General features: G+C 39.4%; 1 protein-coding gene across 4 annotated transcripts in view; it reads right to left on the bottom strand.

The window, feature by feature from the left end:
- The window catches only part of LOC123500100 (guanine nucleotide exchange factor subunit Rich-like), a 303,302-nt gene that overhangs the window by 164,115 nt on the left and 124,635 nt on the right, over positions 1-14,552 (bottom strand). The gene's annotated exons all lie outside the window — the stretch shown is intronic.

Genomic DNA, 14,552 nt, shown 5'->3' with positions numbered 1-14,552 from the left:
CTCAGATTACAAGTTTAACTCATTTCACAGCATACCTCGTATCCTGAAACACTCCTATCTCAAAGTAAATTTTTCCATTTAAAACGATGAAAATCAAATTAATCCGTTCCATGCCCGATAAATATCAATACAAAAATCATTCAATATGGCATTTTATGCAATATTAGAGTAATCTTCTAACAAATCACAATGATAAATAATATATAGAAGTCCTTCGCTAAATCACAAAACCACAAAACAAAGAAGCATTTACACTGTAAGGAAAAAAAAAGGTTCGGTGGCATGAAGGTGTGTGTGTGTATTTACCTATTTGTGATTACAGGGCCCGAGCCATAGCTCTCTATGTCCTGTCTCTTTGTCCACACTTGTCCAATTTTTCCTTCATTTGACTGACACTCGCCACACACACCACATCCACGCTCAGTTTGTTCCATGCATCAATGCTCCGGTACGGGAAGCTATACTTCTTGATGTCACTCGTGCAGGAGTCCTTCAGTATTTTCTTTGGGTGTCCTCTTAGGTAATTACTGGATGCCATTATGATCAGGTTCTCCCTATCCAATATGTCCACTCCATGTACTATTTTGAACATTGTTATCATATCCCCTCTGACTCTTCTTTCTTCCAACATGCTTAATTCCAGCCTATTTAACCTCTCCTCATACGGTACCTCCTTAAAGTCTGGTATCATTCTTGTTGCTAACCTCTTTCCAGTTTCTTGACATGTTTCTTCATGTATGGTGACCAAATTACTGATGCATATTCCAACTGTGGCCTAATCAGGGTGGTCAATATTTTCTTTACCATGTTCCCGTCCATGTAATTAAATGCCCATCCTATACTTTGGAGCATGCTGTACGTTTTTCCAAATATTCTATTAATGTGCTTTTCTGGAGACAGATTACTCTGTACAGTCACTCCCAAGTCTTTTTCTTCACTGACTTCAATTACAGTCTTCCTCCCCAGCTGGTAGTCTTTATATGGTCTATATTTACTTCTACCCATTCTCATTACACAGCTTTTGTTGGTATTGAATTCCATTTGCCACGTCCTGCTCCATTCATATATTTTGTCCAAGTCCTTCTGCAGTATATTACAGTCATGCATATTCCTCACTCTCCTCATAATCTTTGCATCATCTGCAAACATATTCACATAACTTCTCACTCCCTCTGGCATGTCATTTATATAGATCAGGAACATGATGGGACCAAGCACCAAACCTTGGGGAACTCCACTTGTTACCTTACTCCACTCTGACTTCACTCCCTTCACTACCGTCCTCATTTCTCTACCTGTCAAATAATTTCTCATCCACTCCATCGTGTGTGTGTGTGTGTGTGTGTGTGTGTGTGTGTGTGTGTGTGTGTGTGTGTGTGTGTTTCACTGTTTGATCTGCTGCAGTCTCTGACGAGACAGCCAGACGTTACCCTACGGAACGAGCTCAGAGCTCATTATTTCCGATCTTCGGATAGACCTGAGACCAGGCACACATCACACACCGGGACAACAAGGTCACAACTCCTTGATTTACATCCCGTACCTACTCACTGCTAGGTGAACAGGGGCTACACATGAAAGGAGACACACCCAAATATCTCCACCCGGCCAGGGAATGGAAACCTGGTCCTCTGGCTTGTGAAGCCAGCGCTCTAACCACTGAGCTACCGGGCGCGTGTGTGTGTGTGTGTGTGTGTATTTACCTATTTGTATTTACCTATTTGTGTATTACAGGGCTCGAGCTAAGCTCTCTGTGTCCTGTCTCCTTGTCCACTCCTGTCATATCTCTCTTTTCATCTGATTGACACACCGAGTCAACGACATCACTGCTCAGTTTACTCCACTTATCAATACTACGATGCGAGGAACTGTATTTTCTCACGTCATTTAGACAGATGTCTTTTATTAATTTTTTTCCATGTCCTCGGAAATGATTACTTGTGGTCACCTTTATCAACTCTCTGTCCAATATGTCAATCTTGTTCACCAATTTATACATAGTTATCATGTCTCCTCTTGTTCTTCTCTCTTCTAATGAGGACAGCCCCAGTTCCCTCAGCCTTTCCTCATAGTCTAACTCCCTGAGTCCTGGTACCATCCTTGTTGCCAGCCTCTGTACCCTTTCCACCTTCTTCACATTTTTCTTCATATGCGGTGACCAGACACAAGCTGCATATTCTAACTGGGGTCTTATTAAGGTACATAATATCTTCTTCATCATTCCTTCATCTAGGTAGTGGAATGCAAGGCCAATATTTTGAAGCATGTTATATGTTTTCCAAAAATCTTGTTAATGTGTTTCTCCGGTGACAAAGTGTTTTGCACGGTTACTCCTAAGTCTTTCTCCTCATTGGTCTCTTTAATTTTCTCATCACCCAGCCTGTAATCCCAGTTTGGTCTGTATCTACTTCTTCCCATTTTCATAACATGGGTCTTGTCTATATTAAATTCCATCTGCCACTCTTTACTCCACTCATATATTTTATCAAGATCTTCCTGTAACTTGTTACAATCTTCCACATTCTTTACTCTCCTCATAATTTTAGTATCGTCCATAAACATGTTCATGTAACTGTCAATTCCTACTGGCATATCATTAACATAAATCAAAAACATGATGGGACCAAGCACTGACCCTTGTGGAACTCCACTGGTTACCTTCTTCCACTCGGACTTCCTTCCTCTCACCACTGTTCTCATTTCTCTTCCCACTAAGTAATTTTCCATCCATTTTGCTAGTTTATCATTTACTCCTCCAATCTTCTTTAGTTTCCACATCAGTCTATTGTGTGGTACTTTATCAAAGGCCTTTCTCAAGTCCAGGTAGATAGCATCCACCCATCCCTCTCTATGTTGTAGTATGTCAGTCACTCTTGAATAAAAACATAATAAATTGGATACGCACGATCTTCCTTTTCTGAAACCAAACTGTCTTTCACTCAGAATGTTTTCACTTTCTAGATACTCACTCCACTTAGCTTTAATTACTTCTTCACATACCTTGCACAATATACTAGTCAACGATACTGGTCTATAATTTAGCGGTTCCATTCTACTACCATTCTTATATATAGGCACAATGTCAGCTCTTTTCCACTCTTTCGGGACTAATCCTGTTCGTATGGAGGTTTCCACAATATCAAATACGGGGTTCAACAATTGATCCTTACATTCTTTTAGCAACCTCCCAGATATGCCATCAGGCCCCATTGATTTATTAATATCCAGATTGCTTATAATTTTCCTTACATCTTCCTTAGTAACCATGATGTCCTGCATTTGCTTTATTTCCGTAGGCCTTCCTCCCATAAAATGCTCCTCCTTTGTAAACACTTTGCAAAAGTTGTCGTTCAAAATTTCAGCTATATCTCTAGCATCCTCATATACTTCTTCCCATTTTTACCTTTTCTATTGCCTCCCTTATATTTAGTTTTCCATTTATGAATTTGTAAAACATTTTGGGTCACTATCACAGTTTCCCAGCACCCTCTGTTCATATTCTTTTTATGCTGTTCTCCTTACTTCAATATATCTATTCCTTGCTGTTTTTCAAACTTCTCTTGATAATACATCACTGTTTTTCTTAAGTTTCTTCCATGCCTTTTCTTTGTTCTTTTTGCTTCTTCACAATTTCTATTAAACCACTGTTTATTATTCAAAGTCCTCTTTCTGTGATATGGCACAAACTTTTTCACAGCAGAGTTATACAAATCCATAAATTTATCGTATTTCAATTGCATATCTCTTTCCTGGTATACCACGGACCAGTCAATTTCATTAAAGAACTCCTTATATGGTTATAATTTGCCCTAATAAAATTTTATTTTTCCTCCCTGTGTTCCACAATCTTATTCGTGCTTAATTCCGTATCCAGCTCAAAGCTTAGGACATCATGGTCGCTTTTCCCCAAGGGACATTCATGTTCAATTTCCTCTTTTAGAGAGATGCCCCTGGTAAATACCAAAGCCAACCTTGCTGCAACATCTTGTCCCCTGCACCTTGTTGGTGATCTCACCCACTGTGTCATAAAGTTATTTGTTGCTACCTTTAACAATTCCTCTGCCCACTCACCACCGTTCACCACTTCGTAGTCTTCCCACACTATTTCTTTACAATTAAAGTCTCCAACTATCATCACTCTATCCTTTCTGATGAGTTCTTGCTTCATTCTGTCTAGAGTATTTCTCATCACCATTTGGTACTGTTCATATTCCCAAGCACTGGTTCTGGGTGGTATGTATACTGTTATAATATTAATGTCCCTCTTGCCATCTGTTATAAGCATACTTATCACTTCCTCATTTCTCTTACTATAGTTCACCTCCTTCACTATCAGATCTTCCTTAGTAAGAACCATTATACCACCACCTCCTTTATTTTTTCTATCATTTCTCCATACTTTGTAGTGTTTTACAACAAACCAATCTAGCTTTATTTCGGGCCTTAGCTTTGTTTCCACTACACACATTATGTCCGGTTCGTTATTTCTTAGGTAATCCATACATTCTAGCCTCTTAGACTAAAATCCATCTATATTCGTGTAAGTCACTTGAATTCTATTCCTAGTCTCTTCTTCCATGTTTCTGTCAGTGTAATGTCTATTCTGTCTGTCTTATCCACCACTTCTTTAGTCTCCCATTTCTCATCCTCCAAAAAAAACTTGGTCTTTTCCTCATCTGTTCTTTCGTCATTACTCTCTCTCACTTCAGTTACAAGCTCTTTCATTTTCATTCATTCATCCTGTGACATATTTCTTATGTAAATTGTTTTGGTTTCCTCAGAGTCCTTAAGTTTCCAAGCCCTCCTCAGCAAGGCCTCAGCTGCCACCTGAGACTTTAATTTCAATTTTACTTCAGCAACCCACCGCCATTGCTGGAGAGGCTACACATGAGATACGCAAAGATCAAGGTACCGACAGTGACGCTTTGTTCTCGGTACAGGCAAGACGTGTTTGTCTTGCAGCTGCGGTTTGCCATTTTGGGATTGGTTATCCGTTATCTGTTTTTCAGAGCTGGTTGGCACTTATTTAATACCTTACTTTATTACCCCGTGATCCCGTTGGAGCGGGAAGAGTGCCTGGTATTCCTTTCCTGTTATCCATTTGGAGAGGGAGGACACGGCGTGGACGAAGGTGAGGTTATGCACCCTTGTTACCTGTTATCCAAACTTGGAGCAGGTTGTCATTTATTCATTGACTATTGTTATTTACTTGTGGTCTTGTGGGTGTTGTATTGTGCCTGTGTTTTTTCCCGTTATCTCTCAGGAGCGGGACATGTGACAGAAGTGTGCCGTTGTGAAGGTGTTTGGTACATCAGTATGTCTTCCTCGGGTGGTTCTACACCTCCAAGAAGCGGTTCCTCACATTCTCGTGGAAGCCGACTCTATTCGTCCACTAGGCATAAGACGAGGAAGAATATTCAACGGTTTGGGGCCTCTGCTGGTGAGGATGCCATTGCAAGTGATCGTGTGTCTAAGATGGACGCCCGACCACCAGTTATCCAGTCTGGAGAAGTTAGCAATACTTCTTTATCCAAGATTTTGGAGGCTTTGGCTGTACTTCAAGAGGATGTGAATAAACTTAAGAGTGACAGAGGTGACAGTGCAAGTGTTGGTAAGTGGCCAGCACAGGACTTAGGTGGTACTCATGAATTTTCTGCCTCCCATCCCCCTTCTACCTCTGGTGAATTTTCTGGGTTTAGGTCAAAAGAAGTGAGTGCTGAAGAAGGTGAGATTGAAGATGAGGTTCCTTCTGGCAGTATTCTGTTACAAGCAGCTAAGGCCTATGTGCCCGTGGATGACTGTTCTGAAGCTATTGATGAACCGATTGCTGCAATGGTGAATCACTGGTTTTCTCATGGTTTGAAAGATGAAGTCCATAAGGAGATTTTGGCAGATGAGGTTTCTAAACGTCCTAGAAACTGTAAGGCACTTATTCCAGTCGAGTGCAACTCACAAGCGCTGGATGCCCTACCCACTGAGGCAAAGAAAGCTGATTTCAGACTAAAGGACTAAGGCTGCCACTATCATTGTTAAATCACTTACTGTTCTGGACAAGTTTACTAATGAGGAGCACAATCAGGTTATTGGTCATGAGGTGGCTATGCTTAATGGGGCCTTTTGGTTGTTAGGGCATGCTAACTTTAAACTAAATATGAATAGACGGTATTTCCTCAAACGTGAGATAAACCAAAAGTATGCCCACTTATGCACTGATAAGACTCCTGTGACTGGCTTACTGTTTGGGGATGATCTTACTCAAGCTACCAAACAGATTGAGGAGGCTGAGAGGCTGAAAAACAAGTTTATCAACAAGAAGACTTCCCATTTTGGAGCTCCAGGTCTTGGGAAGTTTAGTGGTGGCAAGCAACTTGGTTTCTTTGGGAAGCCAGCTTTCCGGGGTATGTTAACCCAGTTTAAACCGTACGGTTTACAAGTTTATTGATAAGTGGTGCAAACTTACTAATGATCCTTTCATTTTGGACATTGTTAAACATTGCCATCTTGAGATCGATGAACAGAACATTACTCATTTATTTTCTGAGGAAGTGGAATACAGATTTAGTGATGAGGAGAAAGTTATTATGACTAATGAAATAAATAAATTGTTGAGCTTGAAGGTTATCAAGGAGACTCACAGACAGGTGTGCCAGATTATTTTGCCAGTTTTCTTGAGAGAGAAAAAAGAGGGTAGCTATAGGATGGTGCTTAATTTGAAGAAACTCAACAAATTCATGAATTACAACCATTTCAAAATGGAAAATTTTGAGCAGGCAATTAGGCTAATCAGTTCAGGTGCTTTCATGGCTTCTGTTGATCTGAAGCATGCTTATTATTCAGTCAAAATTGCAGAAGAGCTGCAAAAATATCTTTGTTTTAAATGGGCAGGGAAGATATACCAATTCACTTGCCTTCCTAATGGTGTTTCTGCAGGCCCTCGTCTTTTCACTAAACTTTTGAAGCCAGTTTTTTCTTTTTTGAGATTAAAAGGCTACACCATTACTTCCTTTATAGATGATACTCTTATGTGTAGCAACTCAGTTGAGGATTGTGTTGCTTGTTTTAAAGATACTGTGGAGATTTTGCAAAATATTGGGTTTTGTATTAATGTGAAAAAATCAGTTTTGGTAGGCACCAAAACTGCCTGCTCAAAATTTTCCATTTTGAAATGGTTGTAATTCATGAATTTGTTGAGTTTCTTCAAATTAAGCACCATCCTATAGCCACCCTTTTTTTTCTCTCTCAAGAAAATTGGCAAAATAATCTGGCACACCTGTCTGTGAGTCTCCTTGATAACCTTCAAGCTCAACAATTTATTTATTTCATTAGTCATAATAACTTTCTCCTCATCACTAAATCTGTATTTCACTTCCTCAGAAAATAAATGAGTAATGTTCTGTTCATCGATCTCAAGATGGCAATGTTTAACAATATCCAAAATGAAAGGATCATTAGTAAGTTTGCACCACTTATCAATAAACTTGTGAAGCTGACCCGCTTCAAATTCATGCCTTACCTGAATTACTGCCGGGGATTGTAGTGTCCCCGGCCTCTTGAGTTTTTTGAAGAGGAGTTCCCTCTGAGATAAGAAGGGCAGCTGTCCCCTCTGGTGGCAGGTTTGTGTAAACCGTACGGTTTAAACTGGGTTAACATACCCCGGAAAGCTGGCTTCCCAAAGAAACCACGTTGCTTGCCACCACTAAACTTCCCAAGACCTGAGCTCCAAAATGGGAAGTCTTCTTGTTGATAAACTTGTTTTTCAGCCTCTCAGCCTCCTCAATCTGTTTGGTAGCTTGAGTAAGATCATCCCCAAACAGTAAGCCAGTCACAGGAGTCTTATCAGTGCATAAGTGGGCATACTTTTGGTTTATCTCACGTTTGAGGAAATACCGTCTATTCATATTTAGTTTAAAGTTAGCATGCCCTAACAACCAAAAGGCCCCATTAAGCATAGCCACCTCATGACAAATAACCTGATTGTGCTCCTCATTAGTAAACTTGTCCAGAACAGTAAGTGATTTAACAATGATAGTGGCAGCCTTAGTTATATCCTTGCCGACTTCCTTTAGTCTGAAATCAGCTTTCTTTGCCTCAGTGGGTAGGGCATCCAGCGCTTGTGAGTTGCACTCGACTGGAATAAGTGCCTTACAGTTTCTAGGACGTTTAGAAACCTCATCTGCCAAAATCTCCTTATGGACTTCATCTTTCAAACCATGAGAAAACCAGTGATTCACCATTGCAGCAATCGGTTCTTCAATAGCTTCAGAACAGTCATCCACGGGCACATAGGCCTTAGCTGCTTGTAACAGAATACTGCCAGAAGGAACCTCATCTTCAATCTCACCTTCTTCAGCACTCACTTCTTTGACCTAAACCCAGAAAATTCACCAGAGGTAGAAGGGGGATGGGAGGCAGAAAATTCATGAGTACCACCTAAGTCCTGTGCTGGCCACTTACCAACACTTGCACTGTCACCTCTGTCACTCTTAAGTTTATTCACATCCTCTTGAAGTACAGCCAAAGCCTCCAAAATCTTGGATAAAGTAGTTTGCTAACTTCTCCAGACTGGATAACTGGTGGTCGGGCCCATCTTAGACACACGATCACTTGCAACGGCATCCTCACCAGCAGAGGCCCCAGACCGTTGAATATTCTTCCTCGACTTATGCCTAGTGGACGAATAGAGTCGGCTTCCACGAGAATGTGAGGAACCGCTTGAGGTGTAGAACCACCCGAGGAAGACATACTGATGTACCAAACACCTTCACAACGGCACACTTCTGTCACATGTCCCGCTCCTGAGAGATAACGAGAAAAAACACAGGCACAATACAACACCCACAAGACCACAAGTAAATAACAATAGTCAATGAATAAATGACAACCTGCTCCAAGTTTGGATAACAGGTAACAAGGGTGCATAACCTCACCTTGGTCCACACCGTGTCCTCCCGCTCCAACTTCTACTTCCTCTAACTTCCACAGTAATCTTGCGTGTGGCACTTTGTCAAACGCCTTTTTTAAATGCAAGTAGATGCAGTCAACCCATCCCTCTCTCTCTTGTACTCTATCAACTATTCTAGAATAGAAACTCAATAAATTAGTTACACAAGACCGTCTTTTTCTAAAACCAAATTGGCTATTTGATATTAATTTGTTGTCTTCAAGGAACTCGATCCATTGTTTCTTTATTATTCTTTCACACATCTTGCATATTACACTAGTTAGTGATACCGGTCTGTAATTTAAAGGTGGTTCTTTCCTTCCATTCTTATATATGGGAACCACCTCAGCTCTTTTCCATTCTACTGGCACTGTTCCATTTTCTATTGAGCATTTTATGATGTTGTATATAGGACTTGCTAGTTCTTCCCTACATTCTTTCAGTATTCTGCCTGAGACTTCATCCGGACCCATTGCCTTCTCTTCATCCAGTTCCTTCATTAACTCTTTTATTTCAAGCTTGGTTACTTTAATCTCTTTCATATAGATTGTCTCTCTATTACCCTGTGGCCTCTCAAATTTGGATTCTTTAGTAAAGACCTCCTGGAATTTTTATTTAATAGTTCTGCCATACTTTTGGGTCTTCCACCATCCGTTCTCTCCTTTTAACCTTTCTATTGTTTCTTTTTGCCTAATTTTTCCATTTATGAATCTATAGAACAATTTTGGTTGCTCCTTACATTTTTCGACAATATCTTTTTCAAGTTCTTTTCCTCTTCCTTCCTCACCTTAACATATTCATTTCTTGCCTTGAAGTTTTCCTTGTTTGTTGGATTCTATTTCTCCTCCACCTTTTCCATGCTCCATCTCTTTTCTCCTTTGCCCTAGCACACCTTGCATTAAACCAATCTTTCTTTCCTTCTTCTTTTGGTCTATATTTTGGGACATATTCCTGACTCCTGTTTTGTATATTTCCAAAAATAAGTTATATTTGTCTTGCATTGTCTCTGAGTTTTCCATCTCCTCCCAGTCTACGTTTTAAAATAGTTCTTGAGATTCTCAATATCAGCCTTTCTGTAATTTAATCGGTCTCCTTTGTATGAATCGTCTCTATCTTCCTTTCCTTCTTCTATATCTATTTCTAATATTGCATGGTCACTCTTTCCCAATGGGCACTTATATCTTATATCGTCATTCATTTGTATACCCTTGTAAAAACTAGGTCCAATCTCGCTCGCTCGTTTCCTCTGAATCTTGTGCATTCCTTTACTCTCTGGTCCATCATATTGTCTATCATTAGGTTCAAGAATCTTTCTCCCCAGGCTTCTTCCCCCATACCACTTTCATAATTTTCCCAGTCCACTTCTTTACAGTTGAAATCTCCTACTAATATCACTTTTCTCCTTTCTTTAACGATTCTCATTAGACTCCTTATTGTGTCATCTATCATGTCTTTATATTCTTGATTGGTCCATGAATTTGTTTTTGGTGGCACATATGTTACAATGATTGTTATCTCTTTTTTATTAATATGCATCTTAATATACAATACTTCTGCTTTTCCTTCCCCACATTCCACTTGATTGATCACTATCTCCTTCCTTAACATTATCATGACTCCTCCTCCTCCTTTACCTTCTCTGTCTCTTCTCCATACATTATACCTATTATCCAAGACTGTTTTGATTTCCTCATTTAGTTTTGTTTCAGCCAGGCATACAATATCTGGATTTTCTTTCCTTATGTAATCTCTTAATTCTAATTTACTTGATAAAACCCGTCTATGTTCGTATACATCATTTTTAGTCTTTTGCCTTTATCATTTTTAGTTAAACTTGTTCCACTTTTTTCTCTTCCTTCTCATTTATATACCATTTCCTTATCCTGTCTCCTAGAATTCTCCAAAAAAATGCCTTCTTCTCCTCTTCTGACCTTTCATTATTCTTTTCCCTTACTGCTGCTGCCAGTTCATTGTATCTCTTCCTTTCTTCCTCATTTCTATTTTTCTTTATATAGATATCCTTGCAGCCTTCTGTTTCTCTAAGTTTTGTTGTTCTATATAATATTTCTTCTGTTGCTGCTTGTGATTTTAGTAGTATTTTAATTGGTCTCGTTTTCCTTCTTGATATGGTCCCATTCTGTTTATTTCTTCTACTTCCTCTTCCAAGTTCTGCCTATCTTCGTCATTAAGATTCTTCAGTAGGTCTTTGACTGATTTCATTTCTTCTTTTTCTTTTTGGTCTATATTTTATATTTTTTCTTTTATTCCAAATCGACTACACTCTTCTTTTTTCTGCAATTTCTCTAACTAGATTTTCTTTTGTCTTGAGGACTCCTATCATTTTGTTTGTCATATTTTCTTCTTTTTCTTTAAGTTGTTCTTGAATCACCTCCTGAAAATCGGCCTTATCTTTCTTATCTTGGACTCTCCATGCTTGTACTTCTTTTTTAATCACGTTCTGTACTCTTTCCTCTTCCTTGTTTACTAGATCTTTCAGCTTCTCCTTTTCTTTCTCGGCTTTACCGAGTCCTTCTTCCATCTGCTTCTTGTAGTTAGCTACTTCCTTTTTTAGTTCTTCGTTTTCCGCTCTTAGCCTAGCTTCATTTTCTTCCACTTTTCTTATCCTTTCTCTCAGTCTTATAAACTCCATTTCCTGTTCTTTATTCTCTTTCATTTCCATCTTCTCCTTTATCAGTTTATCTAGTTTACATTCAATATTTGACACTCTCTTAAGTAGTGTGTGTGTGTGTGTGTGTGTGTGTGTGTGTGTGTGTGTGTGTGTGTGTGTGTGTGTGTGTGTGTGTATTTACCTAATTGTATTTACCTAATTGTAACATACGGGAAAAGAGCTATGCTCGTGTTGTCCCGTCTCCATATTTATTAATGTCCAGCTTTTTCTTAAAATCATGAATATTCCTTGCGTTGACCACTTCCACGTCTAAACTATTCCATGCTTCCACCCTTCTATGAGGGAAGCTATATTTTTCACATCTCTCCTATAAGTGGCCATTTTAGTTTTTCCCATGCCCTCTCGACATTCTTTCATTCCACATACACAGATCTTCCCTATCCATTTTTCCATGCCAATCATCACTCTGTATATTGCTATCAGGTCTCCCCTTTCTCTTCTGTTTTCCAGGGTCGGAAGTTGCATTCTTTTCAGTCTGTCTTCATAAGTCAAATCTCTTAAGTCAGGCACCATTTTGTTGCAGCCCTCTGTACTTTCTCTAGTTTCCTTATGTGTTTCTTTAAGTTCGAGCCCACTGTATTGTTGCATATTCAAGCCTCGGTCTTATCATTGCAGTAATTATTTTCTTCATCATTTCTTCATCTAAATATACGAACGCCACTCTTATGTTCCTCAATAAGTTCAATACTTCTCCAATTATTTTGTTTATATGTCTCTCTGGCGATAGGTCATTGGTAATTGTCACCCCAAGGTCTTTTTCTTCATGACTGGTTTTATGTCTTCATTTCCTATCTTGTACATACTCCTGATTCTTCTTTCACTCTTGCCAAACTCTATTTTCTTGCATTTTGTCGTGTTGAACTCCATTTGCCATGTACAGCTCCATTTCCATATTCTGTCCAAGTCTTCCTGGAGTAGTTCGCAATCTTTGTCACATCTCACTTTTCTTAACAATTTTGCATCGTCTGCAAATAGGCTCACATAACTGGACACCCCATCCACCATGTCATTTATGTAGACCGCGAACATTACTGGTGCCAACACTGATCCCTGTGGAACTCCACTCTCCACCAATCCCCATTCTGATGGTCTGTCCTTAATTATTGTTCTCATTTCTCTTCCTACCAAAAGTCTTCCATCCATTTTAGTAAACTGCCATGCACTCCTCCTACCATTTCAAGTTTCCAGATCAGTCTCCGGTGTGGTACCTTATCAAAGGCCTTTTTTAAATCCAGATATATTCCATCAGCCCAACCATCTCTTTCCTGTATTACATCTATCACCCTCGAATAGTAACATATCAGGTTTGTCGTGCATGAACGCCCTTTTCTAAAACCAAATTGACACTCACAAAGTATGTCATTTTTCTCCAAGAAGTCTGTCCATCTATTCTTCACCACCCTCTCACACATCTTAGCTACCACACTTGTAAGTGACACTGGTCTATAGTTCAATGGGTCTCTCTTGTTACCTGATTTATAGATTGGGACAATGTTAGCTCTTTTCCAGTCTTGGGGCACTACACCTTCCCTTAATGAGGCATCAATTACTTCACAAACTTTTTCTGCCAATTGCTCCTGCATTCTCTTAAAATCCATCCTGATACCCCATCAGGTCCCACAGCTTTTCTCACTTCTAAACTCCCCATCATGTTCTTGATCTCCTCCACAGTTACTTGAAACTCCTTCATAATCCCTTTCTGTTCCATTACCAGTGGTTTGTCAAAAGCAGTCTCCTTTGTGAATACCTTCCGAAAGCATCCATTCATAGCCTCTGCCATTTCCTGGGATCTTCACTGCATACTCCATTTACTTCTAAACTTTCAATACTTTCTCTATTTTTGATGTTGTTGTTCACATGTCTGTAAAAAGCCTTGGTTGGTCTTTACATTTATCAATTATATCCTTTTCTTGTTTCTTTCTTTCTTCTCTTCTAATCAACACATATTCATTTCTTGCTCTTTTGTAACTTTCCCACTGCTTAATCCGTCTTTTCCTTCTCCACCTCTTCCATGCATCCTCTTTTCTTGTTCTAGCCTTTTCACATCTATCGTTAAACCAGTCCTGCTTTCCAACTTCTCTATGTTGTCTTATTGGTACAAATTTTTCTCACCTTCTTTGTATATTTTTATAAATTCCTTCCACTTTTCATTTGCTCCTTAGCACTCTTGAATTTCATCCAATTTGTCTCTTGAAAGAATTTCTTTAGGTTTCCAAAATCTGTCTTGGCATAATTCCATCTTCCCACTTTATATTCTTCATTTCTTCTAGATTTCTCTTCATCTATCACCTTGAACTCCAAAACTGCATGATCACTCTTTGCTAAAGGGCACTCCACCCTCATCTCCTCAATGACCATTGGCTCTGTACTAAAGACCAAGTCCAGTCTTGACGATGCTCCCTCTCCTCCAAACCTAGTATCTTCTTTGACCCACTGAGTTAACACATTTTCCATTGCCAGTGTCAATAGTGTATTTCCCCATGTTGTCTCTGATCCTTCCATTGACCAGTCCTCCCAACACACCTCTTTACAATTAAAATCTCCCATCATTATAGTTCGTTCACAGCCACCCAACATTTCTTCCAGACATGTTCCTGTATCACTTATCATTTCTTCATATTCCTGTACTGACCATGCATTTGTCTTAGGTGGTACGTACACCACTATGTAGTGCCTCTTTTTCCTTCATTAGTTTCTGCTCTGATCTTTAGCACTTCTGCCTTTCCCATACCTTCTTTCACTTGATCCACCTTTATATCTTTTTAACCAGCAACATCACTCCTCCTCCCATCTTACCTACTCTATTTCTTTTCCAAACATTATATTTCCTTCTCCAACCATCATCAGGTCTTCTCCTCTCTCAGTTTTGTTTCAGTAAGACCCACAATATCTGGGTTCTTGTCCCTCAAGTAATCGTTGAGT

The sequence above is a fragment of the Portunus trituberculatus genome, chromosome 50 (genome assembly GCF_017591435.1).
Source record: "Portunus trituberculatus isolate SZX2019 chromosome 50, ASM1759143v1, whole genome shotgun sequence".
Taxonomy (NCBI): domain Eukaryota; kingdom Metazoa; phylum Arthropoda; class Malacostraca; order Decapoda; family Portunidae; genus Portunus; species Portunus trituberculatus.
The sequence above is the reverse complement of the archived record's forward strand: the minus strand, read 5'-3'. Positions and strand labels throughout refer to the sequence as shown.